This window comes from Tamandua tetradactyla, chromosome 4 (assembly GCF_023851605.1).
Source record: "Tamandua tetradactyla isolate mTamTet1 chromosome 4, mTamTet1.pri, whole genome shotgun sequence".
NCBI classification, from domain to species: domain Eukaryota; kingdom Metazoa; phylum Chordata; class Mammalia; order Pilosa; family Myrmecophagidae; genus Tamandua; species Tamandua tetradactyla.
In genome coordinates, this window is record NC_135330.1 from 82922721 (window position 1) to 82934680 (window position 11960).

At 36.9% G+C, this 11960-nt stretch overlaps 1 pseudogene; it reads left to right on the forward strand.

Moving 5' to 3' along the window:
- The first annotated feature begins 1547 nt into the window (after window positions 1–1547).
- LOC143679098 (caspase-3 pseudogene) lies at window positions 1548–2644 on the forward strand (annotated as a pseudogene).
- The last annotated feature ends 9316 nt before the right edge of the window (window positions 2645–11960 follow it).

Sequence of the window (11960 nt, forward strand, 5' to 3'; positions counted from 1 at the left end):
AGAAAGAAGGAAATAACAAAGATCAAGCAGAGATGAATAAAATAGAGAACAAAAAAAGTAGAATCAATGAAATTAAAAGTTGGTTCTTAGAAAAGACCAATAAAACTGACAAACCTTTTGCTAGACTGACAAAGAAAGAAAGAGAGAGGATGCAAATAACTAAAATCAGAAATGAAAGAGGAGATATTACTACTGACCCCACAGAAATAAAAAGGATTATAACTTTGGAAGATGGTGGGGTGGGGTGGATTGGATTCACCCCTGCTTCGTGGGACAAGATAAAGGACTGTGGTTCTGGGGGTGAGTGATCGAAGAGGGTCTCCAGGGTGTGTGGGGGAGGAGAGAGACGGGGGATCAGGACAGGGAGAGCAGGGTGGGTCAGGTCAGCTGTGATCCCCCTGGGGCTGATGGAGGCACACAGGGAGGTGCAGACTGGTGGGAACTGAGCATGCCTCCACCCCAGGCTGCCCCAGCTGCCGGCTGGGGAAACCTTCCCGCATGGCTTTGCAGCTCTAAGCATCCATGTGGAGCCCAGAGACAGGCACAGCTGTCCACACAAAGAGCTGTGCTCCCAGGCTCTGGGGGCAGTCACGCAGCCAGGTGCCACGAATAGCCAGCCTTCAGACACAGTGTGTAGCAGATATCCCAGGTGCCAGGCGCTACAATTTAGCCGATCCCCCTGGGCGCTGGTCAGCTTCTCTATCCTCCACACCAAGACAGACCAGCTGTCTTGCCACTGTGGGCCAGGAGCCCGAGCCGTTGCCCCACCATGCACACCATCTGGCAGCTGCAGTCAGGGCGGGGTGGGCATGAGGGGCGAAGGTGCCTCAGGAGCGCTACCTGCTGGTGAGATGCAGTAAGTGCAAGCAGGCGAACTTCTATCTGCCTAGGGTTTTTTTTTTCTTTTTTCCCTTCTTTTTTTTTTAAAGTATATTTTCTATATATATATGTACTTTTCCTTAGTAGTATTATTGTATTTTTATTCTATTTTTATGTATTTATTTTTATTGATTTTTTTATTTTTATCTTTCTATTTTATTTATTTACTTTTTAAATTTTTATTATTTTCTTTCAGTTCTGAGGACTCCAGTCTCTGAGTTCACTCTTAATATATTTTGGGGTGTTCCCTTCTGACTTTGGGGTCCTATTTCAGGTGAGGTGTGTTTTGTTGATGTTGTTGTTTGTTGTTTATCTCTCCTATTGAAGGAGAAGAGAAAAGTAAAGGATATTCGTAAAGAAAGAAAGAAAGAATATCAGAAAGATACTAGAAGAGCATAAAGAAGAACTCAAAAATTAAATAGAAATGGAAGATCTTGCAGAGATGAAAGATACAGTAGACAAATTAGAAATATACTGGAGACCTACAATAGCAGATTTGAAGAAGCAAAAAAGAAAAATAAGTGAGCAAGGAGACAGAACAATTGAACTAGAGACACAGAAAAGAACAAATGGCACGACCTCTTCCCGCTGCGGCGCGTAGAGCTCCACTAGCACGGAGCGGAGCAGGGTGTGCGGGAGCGGCCTTTGACTGCTGTGCGAAAGTAATCTCAGGACTTCAGTTGAGGGAGGGGAAGACTCCTCACACGTTAATATCATGGAGAACACTGAAAACTCAGTGGATTCAAAATCCATTAAAAGTTCGGAAACAAAGATCTTCCATGGAAGCAAATCAATGGACTCTGGAATATCCTTGGACATTAGTTACAAAATGGATTATCCTGAAATGGGTTTATGTATAATAATTAATAATAAAAACTTTCATGAAAGCACTGGTATGGCATCGCGGTCTGGTACAGATGTAGATGCAGCAAACCTCAGGGAAACATTCAGGAACTTGAAATACCAAGTCATGAATAAAAATGATCTTACACGTGAAGAAATTATGGAATTGTTATATAATGTTTCTAAAGAAGATCATAGCAAAAGGAGCAGTTTTATTTGTGTGATTCTAAGCCATGGTGATGAAGGAGTAATTTTTGGAACAAATGGACCTATTGACCTGAAAAAATTAACGAGTTTCTTCAGAGGGGATAATTGTAGAAGTCTAACTGGAAAACCCAAACTTTTCATTATTCAGGCCTGCAGAGGTACAGAGTTGGACTATGGCATTGAGACAGACAGTGGTGTTGATGATGACATGGCATGTCAGAAAATACCAGTTGAGGCAGACTTCTTGTATGCATATTCTACAGCACCTGGTTACTATTCCTGGCGAAATTCAAAGGATGGATCCTGGCTAATTCAGTCACTTTGTGCTATGCTGAGGCTTTATGCTAACAAACTTGAACTTATGCACATCCTTATTCGAGTTAACCGAAAGGTAGCAACAGAATTTGAGTCCTATTGCTTTGATTCTACTTTTCATGCAAAGAAGCAGATTCCATGTATTGTGTCCATGCTCACAAAGGAACCCAATAAAGAAATTGTTGGGGTTTTTTTCATTTGTATGCCAAGTGTGAAAACGTTCGATACTGTATTTTCCTCTGTCATTTAAATCTAACCTAATACTTCACATGGTACTTTGAAATATACCACTGTCATGTAATGGAACCACTATGAAACTACCTCAAATTCACAATCTGGTAGTTGAAATTGAACTTAATTAAGAATAAAAAATGGATAATGTTAGAATCATTATGAGAGGAAATGATTGTAAATTATTTTATTATTTCATAATTAACAAGTTTTAGTGATATTGTGCTATGAATTTATTATGAAAAAGTTAAAATTGCAGTAATGAATTTTAATAATATGTTCCTTCTTAAGGCTATGCATTCTTGTTTTTGTCAAACTATAGAAATGATAATGTGGAATGATGTATCCTAGAACTTGGGGGTTCATAGGCATGGTTGAAGCCTTGAAAACCTTTTCTTTTAGAATTTGTATTTGGAGATAAGTCAACTGCATTTTTAGATTATTTATCTGAGCTCATGGTTTTGTGTTTTGTCTCAAGCATGTCTTTGTTGCAAAAAATCATATTTAGTATTAAAAGGGGAGTTAGAAGTTTTATTTGAGAGAAGGTATGAGCAAACTGAATTGATTCTTTTAAGGCCAAATGAAACGTTAATCAAGGGACAGAGTTACAAATATAGGGTGCAGAAATGCCACTGGTCCCTCAGCTTAAGTATCCTCATTTGTCCCTGTACAAATCATTTGCGCTTCTAATACTAGCTATTTTGTAAAAACTTCAAGTTGATTATAAGCCATAGGGGATGAAGAAATTCTGGAAGTACATACTAAAATACAACTTTTATAACAAAAGTGGAATATAAGGAAAGAAGACAAAATCAATCATCTGGACACTCCATAAATAGAAGATACTTTGATCCTAAGCAGAAACACGGGCAGCCTATGCAATGAAAGTGGAACCATAAACTACAGCTTCAGTAAAGGGACTGTCAGCTGATTTCTTCATGTATATTGGTGGGTGTGGAGGATGCCCCCAAGCAGGAATTTCCAAGTAAGAAAATGAACCAAATCAGAAACTTTGGAAATGGAAATTCCCCAAAGGTGGTGAGAGTCACAGTAAAAATCACAGTACTCCTCGTAGTAAAATTTGAGCATGTTAAGTTATTTTCTGATGAAGTTTACAATCAAAGGAAAATAGTGGTAACATTATATGCTGTTCTGAAATGAAAGGACCATGGCACACAGGATTTTAGAAGTCATCCCGTCTGAGCCTCTACTTTGGTACACAGGAAAGCTGAAGGCCAGAGAGGAGAAGCAGAAGGACCCACAGCCAGGGAGGACAGGCTCCCAGCCTCCTCTCTTGACAATGTTGAGCTGTCCCTGCCCCATGGGGTCTCACTGGCTCTCAGTCTGACAATTGAGGTGAGCTTTCTTTTTGCTCAAAGCAAGGAACTCACATTCATAAATGACAGTTATTCATTTTGATTAATTCTGTAACTTTTTCTAAGTAAATATGGCATGTATGTTAAAGTTGGCTCCTGTGTGACAATTTTGTAAAATGTTACTTTGAATTTTTATTACAAAATACACATTTTAACTTAAAAAAAAAAAAAGAACAAATGGCACGATGGAAAAGTGGAGCTGGATCTTAGGGAAATGATAGACAACAAGAGGCAAACAAATATAAGAATCATTGGTGTCCCTGAAGGAGAAGAGAAGAGTAAAGGGCTAGGAAGTTTAGTTGAAGATGTAATGGGAGAAAACTTCCCAACCCTTATAAAAGATGTAAATATGCAAATCAAAAAGCCCAACGAATTCCAAATAGAATAAATCCATTTGGGCCTACTCTAAGACACATTCTAATCAAACTGTCAAATGTTGGCAAGAAACAACAAAAAAAAAAACTGAAAGCAGCATGAGAAAAGCAATCCAGTACATAGGAGGGAAAACACATAAGAGTTTGAACTACTCAACAGACACCATGGAAGCAAGAAGACAGTGGTGTGACATATTTAAGATCCAGAACAAGAAAGGCTTCCAGCCAAGAATTCTTTATCAAGCCAACTTGTTCTTTAAAATTGAATGAGAGATTAAAATTTTTAAAGACAAACAAAGACTGAGAGATCTAGTCAAAAAGAGACCTGCCCTATAAAAAATACTAAAGGAAGTCTTGTCAGTTGAAAAAAAAAAAACAAACAGGTGAGGACTGGAGGAGGGCACAGAACTGAAGAGTATTAGTAATGATAATTTAAAAGATAAGAAGAGAGAGAGGGAAAAGAATATATACATCTGACAAATAAAAACTAAAGGGTAAGATGGTAGATCCAAGAACTGCTTTTATAGCAATAACTTTGAATGTTAACAGACTAAACTCATCAATTAAAAGATACAAATTGGCAGAATGGATTAAAAATATAATCTATCTATATGCTGTTTACAAGAAATGCATCTTAGACCCAATGACACATTTAGATTGAAAGTTAAAGGATGGAAAAAGATGTTCTATGCAAGCTGTAACTGAAAGAAAGCAGGAGTAGCTATACTAACATCAGGAAAAATATACTTTAAATGTAAAGACATCATAAGAGACAAAGAAGGACACTACATATTAATAAAAGGAACACCTCACCAAGCGGAAATAACTATCATGACTGTTTATATCCCCACTCAAGGAGCTCCAAAGTACATGAGGCAAACATTGGCAAAACTGAAGGGAGCAATAAACATTTCAAGAATGGTAGTGGAAGATTTCAGTACACCACTCGCCTCTATAGATAGACCAACCAGAAAGAGGATCAACAAGGAAATAAAAAACCTAAACAATATGATAAACAAATTAGATCTATATGGATCATTACACTCCAAAACACTGGGATATAAATTTTTCTCTAGTGACATGGAATGTTCTCCAGGATAGTTCATATGCTAGGACATATACCGGATCTTTATAAATTTAATAAGATGGAAATTATCCGAAGGACCTTCTCTGACCACAACAAATGAAGCTGGAAATCAGTAATCACCCAAAAACAGAGCTTTCACAAATATGTGGAGATTTAAAAACCACTCATAAATAATCAATGAATCAAGGAAAGAAATTTCTAGAGAAATGAGTAAATATCTGGAGATGAATGATAATGAGACTACAACATGACAGAATTATGGGATGTGGCAAAGGCAGTGCCAAGATGGGAATTTATTATCCTAAATGCCTATATTAAAAAAGCAAGAATGAGCAAAAATTGAGGACTCAACTGCTCACCTGGAGAAATTAGACAAAGAACAGTGAACTAACTCCAAAGCAAATAAAAGAAGAGAACTAACAAAGGTTGAAGCAGAGATAAACAAACTGGAGAACAATAAAACAATAGAAAGAATCAAGAAAACCAAAAGTTGGTTCTTTGAGAAAATCAATAAAATTGATAGACCCCTAGCTAGACTAACAAAGAAAAAAAGAGAGAGGATGCAAATAAACAAAATCAGAAATGGGAGCCGTTACCGTGGATCCTGAAGAAATTTTTAAAATCATAAGAGAATACTATGAACAATTATACCCAAACTAGACAACTTACATGAAATGGACAAATTTCTAGAAACACATAAACTACTTATACTGACTCAAGAAGAAATAGATCTCAACAAACCAATTACAAGTAAAGAGATTCAATCAATCATCAAAAATCTTCCCACAAAGAAAAGCCCATGACCAGACAGCTTCACCAGGGAATTTTATCAAACATTCCAAAAGAACTAACACCAATCTTGCTCAAACTCTTCAAAAAATTTGAGGGAAAAGGGATATGCCTAATTCTGTTGATAAAGCTAACATCACTCTAATACCAAAACCAGATAAAGACTATAAGAAAGGAAAACTACAGACAATCTCCCTAATGAACATAGATGCAAAAATTCTCAACAAAATATTGGCAAATAAATTCCATCGGCACATTAAAAGAATTATTACAACTTGACCATGAGGGTTTATACCAGAAATGCAAGAATGGTTCAACACAAGAAAATCAATCAATGTAATACAGCACATTAACAAATTGAAAGGGAAAAATCACATGATTAAATCAATTAATGCTGAAAAAGCATTTCACAAATTCAGTATCTTTTCCTAATAAATATACTTCAAAAGGTAGGAATCAAAGGAAACTTTCTCAGTATCATAAAGGGTATATATGAAAAACCCATAGCCAGCATCATACTCAATAGTGAGAGACTGAAAGCTTTTCCCCTAAGACTGAGAATGATACAAGGATGGCAATTGTCACCACTATTATTCAACATTGTACTAGAAGTCCTAGCTGGAGCAATTAGATAGGAGAAAGAAATAAAAGACATCCAAATCAGAAAGGAAGAAGTAAAACTTTCATTATTTGCAGATGACATGATCCTATACTTAGAAAACCCTTAGAAATCTATGACAAAGCTACTTAAGCTAATAAACAAACTCAGCAAAGTGGCGAGATATGATTAATATACAAAAATCAATAATGTTTCTGTATATAAGAAACGACCTATCTGAGGAGACAATTAAAGAGAAAATTCTATTCAAAATAGCAACCAGAAGAATCAGATATCTCGTAATAAGCCTAACCAGGGATGTGGAGGACTTGTAACACTTATTCACTGTTGGTGGTAATGTATAATGGTGCAGCCGCCATGGAAAACAGTTTGGCAATTACTCAGAAAACTAAATATTGCGTTGCCCTATGACCCAGCAATGCCAATACTCGGTATATTCCCAGAAGAGATGATAGCAGTGACACAAACAGACATTTGCACAGCAAAGTTCATAGTGACACTGTTCACAGTTGCTAAAAGATGGAAACAATCCAAATGTCCATTAACAGACAAGTGGATAAACAAATGTGGTATACACATGTGATGGGATATTATGCAGCAGCATGACAAATTAGGTCCTGATGTATATGACAATGTGGATGAAACTTAGGGACATATTGCTGAGTGAAATAAGTCAGATACAAAAGGATAGATACTCCATGATTCTATTATCATGATTCTGGTAAAGACATTACCCGTTAATGCCCAATAGATGGAGGGAGATGAAGGGTAAAATAACTGACAAGCAGAATGGTGAACTGTGAGACATTTATATGATGGAATATGGTATGGCTACAAAAAGGAAGGATGTCAAGAGGCTTAAAATGTACTGAATGAATCTTGGGGACAATGTGTTGTGCAAAATAAGCCAAAAACAAGAGAACAAATATGCTATGGTCTCTTTCAGAAAATACTTATAAGAAAAATTGAAGCCTAGGCTATAAGTCCTTATAGCAGCCACATTTAGTCTGAAGTTGTAGATGTATTTCTGGATGGTAGCACCATGAATTATACCTGTATCAGCTGGTATTTTCCTGGGACTTTGAGTAGCTCTGTGACTCCTGGGCCCCAGAGATAAAGTGTTGCAGCCCTGAATGCCCAATTCTGCAATGAAAGACATGACATTCAGAGGTGAAGGTCTTCCTGGTGGCATGGGAGGAATGAGTCAAGTCCTGACACCATGGGATCAACAACACCTTCCAGATCAAGGGAGGGAAAAAGTGTGCCATAAAATAAGGCGTCAATGGCCAAGAGAGATCAAATGGAAAATAAAACATATTTCAATGGATACAGAAAAGACCTTTGACAAAATCCAGCACCCATTCTGATTTAAAAAAAAAAAAACAAAACACTTAGAAAACTAGGAATGGAATGAAACTCCCTCACATGATAAAGGGCATAAATGAAAAATACACAGCTAACACCATACTCAGCAGTGAAAGACTGAAATATTTCCCTCTAAGATCAGGTCAAGACAAGGATGCCCTCTACCACTCCTGTTATTCAAAGTGTATTACAAGTTCTAGCCAGAGCAATTAGGCAAGAAACAGAAGTACAAAGCATCTAAATCAGAAAAGAAGGAAAAAAACTCTCCCTATTTGCAGATGGTATGATCCTAATGTAGGAAATCCTGAAAAATCCCCAACAAAATACTAGAGCTATTAAATTCAGCAAAGTGGTAAGGTAAAGGATCAATATTCAAAAATCAGTGGTTTAATCTATACACTAGTAATAAACAATCTGAAGAGGAAATCAAGAAAAAAATCCATTTACAATAGCAACGAAAAGAATCAAATATCTAGGAATAAATTTAATCAAGATGTAAAGAACTTGTACATGGAAAACTACAAAGACATTGCTAAAGAAATTAAAGAAAATCTAAATAAATGGAAGGTCATTCCACGTCCGTGGACTGGATGACCAAATGTTGTCAAGATGTCAATCCTACCCAATTTACATATTCAACACAATACCATCCAAAATTCCAACAGCTTTCTTTGCTTAACGGAAAAGATAATCATCAAATTTATAAGGAAGTATAAGAGATACCGAATAGCCAAATCCATCTTAAGAAAAACAAAGTTGGAGGACTCACACTTCACATCACAAACTTTTTCATTTTTTTATTGAGAAATCTTTACACACATACATCTGGGCATGGTGTGCAATCATTGGCTCACAGTATCATCACATAGTTGTGTATTCAGCACCATGACCATTTTTACAACATTTGCATCACTCCAGGTAAAGAAATAAAAAGAAAAAAACTCATGCATACCATACGCCTTACCCCTCCCTCTCATTAACCACTTGTATTTCCATCTACCCAATTTATTTTACCCTTGTCCCTCTTATTATTTATTTATCCTCTTTTTTTTTTTACTCATCTGTCCATACCCTGGGTATAAGGATCATCTGCCACAAGGTTTTAACCACACAGTCACAATGTAAACATTATGTTTTGGTCAAGAAGACTTTCTCAATCCCTTGATGCTGGTGCTGACTCATCCCCAGATTTCTGTGCACATTGCCCGGGAGATTCACACTCCTGGGAGTCATGTCCCATGGAGGGGGGAGAGCACTGAGTTCACCTGCTGAGTTGGCTTAGAGAGAGAGGCCACATCTAAGCGAAAAAAGAGCTTCTCTGGAGGTAACTCTTAGCCTAATTTTAACATTTCACAATCTTAAAACATATTACAAAGCCACAGTAATCAAAAGAGCATGGTAATAAGCACAAGGACAGACATATAGACCAACGGAAATGAACTAAGGATTATAAATAAACCCTCACACCTATGGCCAACTGATTATTTTCCCTTTGGATCTTTTTATTTATTGTGAAAAATAACATATATACAAAAAAGCAATAAATTTCAAAGCATGCCACAACAATTAGTTATAAAACAGATTTCAGAGTTTGGTATAAGTTACAGTTCCACAATTTTAGGTTTTTCCTTCTGGCTACTCCAAGACACCGGAGACTTAAATATCAATATAATGATTAAGGAGTCATACTCATTTGTTAAATCCTATCTTCTTTTTTATAACTCCACCTTCCCCTTTGATTTTTTTACTTATTTTTTATTGATATATATTATATATTCAAATATCATGTAATCACCCAAAGTGTACAATCAATATCATCATATAGCTGTGCATTTATCATCACAATTGACTCTTTTTCCTTTTTGTGAAAAATAACATATATACAAAAAAACAATAAATGTCAAAGCACATCACAATTAGTTGTAGAACAGATTTCAGAATTTGGTATGGGTTACAATTTCATTGTTTTAAGTTTTTACTTCTATATGCTCTAAGATACTGGAGACTAAAAGAAATATCAATATAATTATTCAGCAATCATATTCATTTTTTAAACCCTACCTTCTCGTATAACTCTACCATCACCTTTGATCTTTTCCCCACTCTTTCGGTATCTGGGCTATGCCCATTCTAACTTTTCCATGTTGAGAAGGGGCTTTCAATAATATTGGATGGGGGGATGGAACTAGTTGATGTTCTGGACGGGCTGGCCCTTCTAGGTTTCAGAACTTATCTGGTCCAGGGACCCAGCTGGAGGTTGTAGGTTTCTGGAAAGTTACTCTAGGGCATGTTTCTAGAAAGTTACTTTAGTGAAAGTTACTCTAGTTACTCTTCTAACCTTCATAGAATCTTAGATATTGCCCTAGGTATTCTTTAGGATTGGCAGGAATGGTTTTGGTTGGGAATTGGCAGGTTATGATAGGTAGCAAGGTCTACCTGAAGCTTGCATAAGAGTGACCACCAGAGTAGCCTCTCGACTGTATTTGAACTCTCTCTGCCACTGATATTTTATTGATTACACTTCTTTTCCCCATTTGGTCAGGATGTAGTTGTTGATCCCATGATGCCAGGTCTGGATTCATCCCTGAGAGTCCTCTCTCACATCACCAGGGAGACTTTCACCCCTGGATGTCATGTCCCACGTAGTGGGGAAGGCAATGATTTCACTTGCAGAGCTGGGCTTAGAGAGAGAGATGGCCAACTGATTTTCTGACAAGGGTGCCAAGTCCATTCAACAAATAGGGCTGGGAAAAGTGGATAACAATATGCAAATATTGAAAGATGGACCCCTACCTCACATCACATAAAAAGTTAACTTAAAATGGATCAAAGACCTAAATATAAGAACCAAAACTATAGAACTCCTAGAAGAAAACACAGGGAAACATTCAGGACCTAGCATTAGGCAATGGTTTCTTAGATCTCACATTAAATGCATGAGTTAACCAAAGGGAAAATAGATAAATGGGACAATACAAATTCTTTTTGTATATCAAAAGTCTTTATTAAGTAATTAAAAAGAGAACCTAAAGAAAAGAATAAAATGTTTGTAAAGCACATATCCAATAAGAGTTTAATATCCACAATATCTGAAGAAATACTACAGCTCAACAACGAAAAGACAACCCAATTTAAAAATGGGCAAAAACTCGAATAGACATTTTTCCAAAGAAAAACATAAACAGCTAAACAGTGCATGAAAAGATGCACATGAGGCATCAGGGAAATGCGAATCAAAATCACAATGAGATACTACTTCACACCCACTAGAATGGCTACTATTTAAAAAATGGAAAATAGCAAGTGTTGGAAAGGATGGGGAGAAATAGGAACCTTCATACATTGTTGGTCAGAATGTAAAATGGTGCAGCCACTGTAGAAAACAGTTTAGTGAATCCTCAGAAAGTTAAATATAATATTACCATATGACCCAACAATTCCACTTTGAGAATTGAAAGCAGAGGTTCGAACAGATATTTGCCCATTGGTGTCAATATTGGCATCATTCACAATTGCCAAAAGGCAGAGCCAACCAATGAACAGATAAATAAAATGTGGTATATACGTACAATGGACTATTAATCCACCATAAAAAGGAATGATGAGGGCAGACCACAGTAGTTCAGTGGCAGAGTTCTAGCCTGCCATGCCAGAGGCCTGGGTTCGAGTCCCGTTTCCGCCCATGCAGAAAACAAAAGGAATGACATTCCAATGCTGGCTATAATGTGGACGAACCTTCAAGACAGTGTGTGGAGTGAAATAAGCCAGACACACAGAAAAAACAAATATTGTATGATCTCAGTTATCTGAAATAAGCAGTATATGCGAATTCACGAAGTCGGAACTAGCACACAGGTCACCGGGGGCCTGGGGTG